This window comes from Mirounga angustirostris, unplaced genomic scaffold, assembly GCF_029215605.1.
Source record: "Mirounga angustirostris isolate CCGP_5_RB_7025 unplaced genomic scaffold, mMirAng1.0.hap1 SCAF_11, whole genome shotgun sequence".
NCBI classification, from domain to species: Eukaryota; Metazoa; Chordata; class Mammalia; order Carnivora; family Phocidae; genus Mirounga; species Mirounga angustirostris.
Genome location: NW_026991719.1, coordinates 121,008,209 through 121,015,529, shown reverse-complemented (window position 1 = coordinate 121,015,529; position 7,321 = coordinate 121,008,209).

The following is a 7,321-nucleotide window of genomic DNA, read 5'->3' as shown; positions in this document are numbered from 1 at the left end:
GCTTTAACAACATGTATTGTGTTGATATTCTGAATGAATTATATGTGCGCACAGCACACGCACCTCACGGTACAAAAGAGTATAGAATGAAAAGGAAGTCTCCCTCTTACCCTGTCTCTCAACCCATAAATTCCTTTCCCTGGATTAAATACAGTTACCAGTTCTTTGTGCATGCAGATCCATTCTTATGAGGAGGAGAACCCCTGTAACAGGTGACTTCGGCTCAAGAACTCCCCATCAACCTGGCTGAAAATTGCTTGGAACTGTACTATAGCCTAAGATCCTTTGTACCCTATCCTCCTTCCTTCCTTTTCTGGAGGCCTGTGAAGTATATTTGCCAGTATGAGTCAGTCCTGTCTTCCATAGTATGACCAAGTTCACCCTGAATTACCGGTTCATGAAGCTGCCTGTGAGTGCAGGCTCTGGGGGGCTTCGGTAGCTTCTTTGTATGTCAAATGACAGCCCTTCATGGTGTCTGTTACTGTGCTGGGTCTGGACATAGATCTAGTAGGCCACACATGGATATGGATATGACTGATGTCTCACGGGCTCAGTTGACTTACTTCTTGCAGATGCTTTGCTTTTCTCAGGATGTGGCCCTTTCTAGCAGACAAATACATATGTGACTTATTAATTGAGCTTGGGGTTGAGTTGTATTTGTTTTCATAGGGTTATGACTTGACTAGTCTCAGCCTGGGTCGCTTAAAGGCCTGACCTGAGTGAGGCCATTCGCAGCAGCCCATGAGTCCATGAAAAGGTGTATTTCGTCCCTTGAGGAGTGGAATGCTTTATTACCAAAAGCAGCACTTTGCAGCCCCCACACTGTGCAGAGCAAGTACTACCACGGGTTGTCAGCACTTACCATGGTCAGAACAGATGGCTGGGTATTCTACTGAACTTGTTCACCCATCAGTGAAACAAGTTTCCTTGTATGGTACTCAGTCTCAGAATTGCGGCCCCTATTAAGCCAGTCACTCAGGCAAAGCAGCCAATGAGGGCATCTCAGTTCTTGTTGAGTGGGTAGCCACCTATTCTTGCAGGGGGCTTAACCCTCGACCGGAGGTACTTCCATTTCACATTTTCTCAGCTTGTTGCACATTGTCAATGATTAAGCGATTGTCTCTCAGTTCCAGACCATTCTTCCGCGTTCTGCTCTGCTCCGTCGACAGTGCTGCCTATTAGGTTCTGCCCCTAAGAAGCTCTAGAGGGAGACTGGAAGACCGTGGTTCGTGGTTCTTCACTCTGGCAGGAACATTTTGCTCCAGTGGCAGCAGCTGAATACAATTTCCAGATCCCCCTGCCCCTCAGAACCAGCATCATCACGTCTGCTCAGAGAGACCAGCATCAACCAGCTGGCTGGCACACCATCCTCAGTGGTCTAAGTCCCAGCCCCATGGGGGGGGGTCTTCCCATGGGTTACCAAGGTACCAGTACCAACCAACAGCATCCCTTTCCTAGAGGTCTGGGTTTGAATTCTGTGGGCCTCTCCTTTGAGCCTCATCCCCCTTTGTTCCCCCAGGCCTCAGGATGGCAGATGCTTCCTGCAGACCCCACCTCTGTGTTACCTTAATGTTCCTGTTCTGAATTTTCAATCCTTGAATGTCTGTCCAGCCAATCTCTATGTTAAATTCTCTGTTAAAAGCACTGGTGTGATTTCTGGTTTCCCGACAGCACCATCGCTGATGCCCTGATGTGATGGAATTTAGTTTAGTGACAACAACCCATCGCAGGCAAGTTGGAACTGAGAATCACATTTTTTCCTGCAGTGAGACAATGTTTCCCCACCAGAACCAATAATTGTCATTCAAAAGGCATGTACCATTCAGTGGTGAAGAGATGACCCATCCATACGCCGGCAGAGTCTTATTGCCAGAGGCATCAGATGTGAGAAGACAGGTCCCAGATACTTAAAACTCCAGGAGTTACGGGGACGGGGCAGGTATTACTCTGCTGCCTGTATTCCTTCCGTGGCTTTACCACAGGGGGCTCCGATCACATTTGGCCACCAGGCTGATGACTTAGGACAGGTTCTTAAATAACATTCCTAGGTGCAGGATGTGCTGCCTCTGATACCCAAAGAGGTCAAACAGGTCAGAAGGGCTCCTTCTGTGTAGCTAATGTTTGCAAGGCCAACAGTTTTTCCTCATTAGGCTGTGGAATAGCTCTTTGGGCAGCTGCTCATATAGCCCCCAAGCCAGGCACTCAAGTGGCCTGGTCCTGGTCTCTATCCTGATTCAAGGTCTTGGCACCTGTGCACAGCTGTGCTTAGAGAGCTGTGAGGGCCACCAGAAAAATATCATCAAGAGAGGGGCACCTGGGCGGCTCAGTCGGTTAAGCGTCGACTCTTGATTTCGGCTTGGGTCTGGATCTCAGGGTCGTGAGTTCAAGCTCTGCATTGGGCTCCACGCTGGGCATGGAGCCTACTTAAAACAAAATATCATCAATATAACGTAATGGACTTGCCCAACTCATTACTGATATGTTGCAGTTATTAAGTATTGCTGGGGAAGTTCAAAACACCTGAGGCAGGACAATAAAGGTAACCTTCATGCTTTGTCAGGTGAAAACAAAATAATTTTTTTTCTTCCTAGAGAAATCTGGAGAAGACATTAGCAATGTCTAGGGCAATTCTGTCCAAGAATAATATAATGTGAATCACATATGTAATTTAAAATTTTCTAGTAGACCTATTTAAAAAAAACAAAACAAAACAGTAGGGGCGCCTTGGGTGGCTCAGTCGTTAAGCGTCTGCCTTCGGCTTGGGTCATGATCCCAGGGTCCTGGGATCGAGCCCCACATCAGGCTTCTCCCTCTGCTCCTTCCTCCAACTCATGTGCTCTCTCTTTCTCTCAAAAACAAATAAATAAAATCTTTAAAAAAAAGAATTGGTGAAAATCCTAGGATGTTTTACTCTCTCTAACTATGCCTCCTCCACCTTCTTCTTCCACTTATATAAGGACCCTGTGGTTACACTGGGGCAATCTGGATAATCCTTCCATCTCAAGGTCAGCTGAGTAACAACTTTAATTCCATATGTATCCTTAATTTCCCTTTGCCATATTCCAGGTTCCAGTGATTAGAACATAGATATCTTGGGGCGCCTGGGTGGTTCAGTTGGTTAAGCGTCTGCCTTCGGCTCGGGTCATGATCTCCAGGTCCTGGGATCAAGCCCCAGATCGGGCTCCCTGTTCCGCGGGAAGCCTGCTTCTCCCTCCCCCACTCCCCCTGTTTGTGTTCCCTCTCTCACTGTGTCTCTCTCTGTCAAATAAATAAATAAAATCTAAAAAGAAATTTAAAAAACAGTAAAAAAGAGGCAGGTATAACTAATGGTAATGACATAGTTTAGTTAACCCATTAGATCCAAAATATTAAAAATTCAGTATTTAAATATAAAAAATAATTAGTAAGATAATCTTCAAAATAAGTCTTCCAAATCCATTGTATATTCTGCACTTAACAGAATATCTCCGTTCTGACCAGCCACGTTTCAAGCACTCAACAGCTGCCACATGTGGCTAGGGGCAGAAGAACTGGACGGTGCCACTCTAAGGCCACATACCAGGTGCCAGGAATGGCTGCAATCAGTTCAGTCACCTGTTGGTGTATCAGATGCTTTGAGTGTCATGGTGGCCACTATTAAAACCACAATGATCTGCAGTCAGGGGCCACAGACACTGGATTTACTCACTGGCTAAAGAGGGCTGGGAATTGGAAGATACTGTGGCCTACCACTCCTTCCCGGCAATGGGATAAGCCTTGTATGTATTATTTCTCACCTACTGATATGTGATTGTTTCAACTGCATAATCCTGGCAGGCTTTGGAAATATAAGAGGTTCTGCATTCACAGGGTTGAGGGAGCCCAGCATGTCCATACCTATCATGAAGTTTGACAAAGGGACCAATGGCATCTGCAGTAATTGTGCTGAGTCTCTTGGCTGTAAGTGAAACCAGTCTCAAACCCTGCCAGGGAAATTCATTTACCATGCACTTACTGGTCCAAGAACAACAATGTCTTGGGCTCTAGGGTCTGGGAGGTCCAGGTCTGCTGAATCCTCCCCACACCTGTTCTAGGCTACATGGACCAGGACAGAAAGTGAGCAATCCCCTTGACGAGGGCAGAGGACTGGGCCCTGGGCCAAGTTTGCTTCTGAATGAACTCAAATCTGAATTGAAGGGCCCTCTAGCCGTTGGGCTAGAAAGTCTCCGGGGTGGCATAGAGGCCTGTTGGAGATGGGGAGTCTCTGAGAGTCTCTTTCAGCAGCATTAGGATGTGGCTAACCACTTGGCTTCCTCCTCTAGAGCCTTCTTCAAGGACACGGGAGGCTTTGCAGATTTGCTAGCCAGGCAGTAGGGAAAATGAATGGCTTCCATCTCCAAAGGGAATCCCCCCACCCAGGACCTCCTGGCATCAGCTCTTTATAGGGGTCTTCTTGATGTAAAATCAGTTATTGATGGGGTGCTTGGGTGGCGCAGTCGGTCGAGCATCCGACTCTTGATTTTGGCTCAGGTCATGATCTCAGGGTCGTGGGATCGAGCTCTATGTTGGGGGTCTGTGCTCAGTTGGGAGTCTGCTTGGGATTCTCTCTCCCTCCCCCTCTGCCTCCCACCCTCTGCTGGCTCGTTCACCTTCTCTCTCTCTAAAATAAATAATCTTAAAAGAACAAGTTCTTGTTTCCTGCACACCTCCCTATGTTCTCTCTGCAACCTCCTTAGAGTGATTTAGGTTACTTAGCCCATGGGCCTCTCTACTTTTCCCGTCTATCTCCTTACTCAGGCATCCCTTCATTCAAGACCCAGAGCCATAACATGCTGCCTGATGGAGCCTCAGAAGAGGTCTGGAGTGGTGCTTTGATGCCTTTCCACTTTTGCTGAGACCTGGGGCACCTTACAGGGCCCCGTATCTCATCTTCCCCCCTTTGGATGGGGCCTAAGTGAGCCCCCAGAGGATTATCCCATCCCTTACTCCCTGACAGGAGTAAAATTAGGGCTGTCTTCCTCGTGTAAGACGCCATCAGCTTTGCCAGCACTCTCTGAATTCAAGTCATTTGCTCACAAGTTATCCCTGACGCCCAGGGTTTTCCTACAAGCATGCTAATAAAGTCAGAGTGCCTCAAGGCTGCTGGGACCTCAGCAGGGATGTCTCACTCTGCATTCAGTGTCTCAGGAAAGTCTCCTCTTCGTGGCTGTGTGAATCTGACTTCCATGAGCATCCAGTTCAAGCCCAGGGCAGGCACATTTGCTCTCTCCCCATTGGTCAGACTAGGCAATTCATTGGGCAAAAGGGAATCCTGCGGTAAACCCCAAATGCTGGTCACTCAGTGTCACCCACCTCATGGGTGCAGCTTCTTCATCATGCAAGCGGTTCAAGCCTCGGGATTCCTGTGACTGTTCGTGTACCTCAACCCCACCCCTGACAAGCCCCTGGGTGGTACACTGCCCAATGAACAGGGTTCAAATCCAGGAAGTTAGACTGAATCTACTATTCTAATGGCACTTGGAACCAAGGGCTCTCTTCTCCCGATTTCTTTCTTCTTAGGGCTCATAGGGCTGGCTGACTTGAGAGTGCTGAAGGATCAAATTGTTTCAATTGGCCTTCCATGGAGGACTTTCCAGGGCCTTTGTGGCACCTGGACTGGCCATAAGCATCGAACTAACATGTTCACCAGTGATTTCAGCTCAGCCACGTTTCCCACTACCCTCGGAGGGTTGCTGTCCATCCTGATATGGCTTAGTTGATCCCTTTTGCAGTTTCCAAAGGGCCAGGGCTGGAATAAGTGGCATTTGCCTCACGCTGGTCACCATCTGTGAAATAGTGGGTGAAGGCAAACAGCACACCACCATACAAGAGGAAGAGGTTTTAAGAAGGGAGAAGTACCAGCAAGAAGAGGCACATGGAGACCCATCTTCTCTTGCAGAGATGCAAAGGTCACGGCACTGCGGGCTGCACCTTGGGGCTGGACTCCGGGGGAAGGTTATTCCTTCTCTGGGGGTCTACCCTTCCACAGGGCAAGCCTGACGGCAGCCTTGTACACAGATGATCACATCAGGGCTTACAACTCCCAGCTGTCAGGGGAGCTGCCTGGGAACCCAGACGGCAGGCACCTGTGACCTTGTGGGAAGCTGGATCTGGACTGTGGGGCAGAAGAGCCTCCTGAGAGTTGGATTTGGGCCCAGTCCCTCCTGCTAGCTGGTTACAAGGTAACTTGACAGGGGCTCCCAGAGTCATGGGACCATCCTGTCTGTCCCACCACACTTCAAGTGGAAACCTGATCATTTCAGACCCTTCTGAGGCTCCCTGAGGTCCAACCTCTAACGTGGCACCATAGGCCTCCCTGACAGTACCTCGTCTCACCTCTCCCTCAAATTCTGTGCTCTAGCCACACAGAACTCTTGGAAGCTTCCCAAATACAGATTTCCTCATGCCTAGATTATTGCCCACAGCACCCTTACACCTGGCTAACTCCTCCGATCTTTTGAAGATTCACTTCACCTGAGCAGCCCTGTACTGGCTCCACACCACCTCGCCCTGTGCATTCTAGCACTTAACCGTACCGGATGCTGCAACTGCCCATTGACTCAAGCTCTCCCACTTGACAGTGAACTTCTTGAAGGTCTGAGATATCCCTGTATCCCCAAGAAGCTTGTGAAGTGCCTGCTATACAGTAAATATTAACTAATGAGAGTCAGAGAAGTCAGGGGGGTGGTTCATTACCACGGACTCTCTGTCGCTTTCTCCATATAAAACATGAATCCTTATTAATGCATATACAACTTCGGAGTTGGGATACCTTAGCAACCATTTCTTTAACACAAGAAAAAAACCAAAACATGGAGATGAAATGACTTACTCAGTTACCACAGAGCCAGTCTATGCCCTGGACAAGTGTGGAATCTACCCCGTAATTCCCTTTTCCATAGCGTAACTCCCTATGTCCCTTCCTGTCACGTAGTAGCTACACTGCATTTTCAACTTTTAATGATATATATTCCCTAAGTACCAGTACTGTTTTTTGATGCAGTATCTTACAGGGTTTGATTTCTAGGGAAATCTGACAAAGATGCCTTAGTATTTACCAAAGGAACTTTATACCTGAATAAATAAAACAATTTTTTTCCTCCCCGCATAAGCTATCCAAATTTTGAATGATGCCGAATCATCATCATATACCCCAATTCCCAGGATTCTGTGCAACCGTCTCTTGTTGACACTCAGTCTTCCTTCTAATTTTCAACCTACCCCTGTAATCAAGTCTATGGTATACACAAATTGGTGGGAAAACCTTTAAGCACTCAATTTTGAAGTTTAGTCTTTAATCATT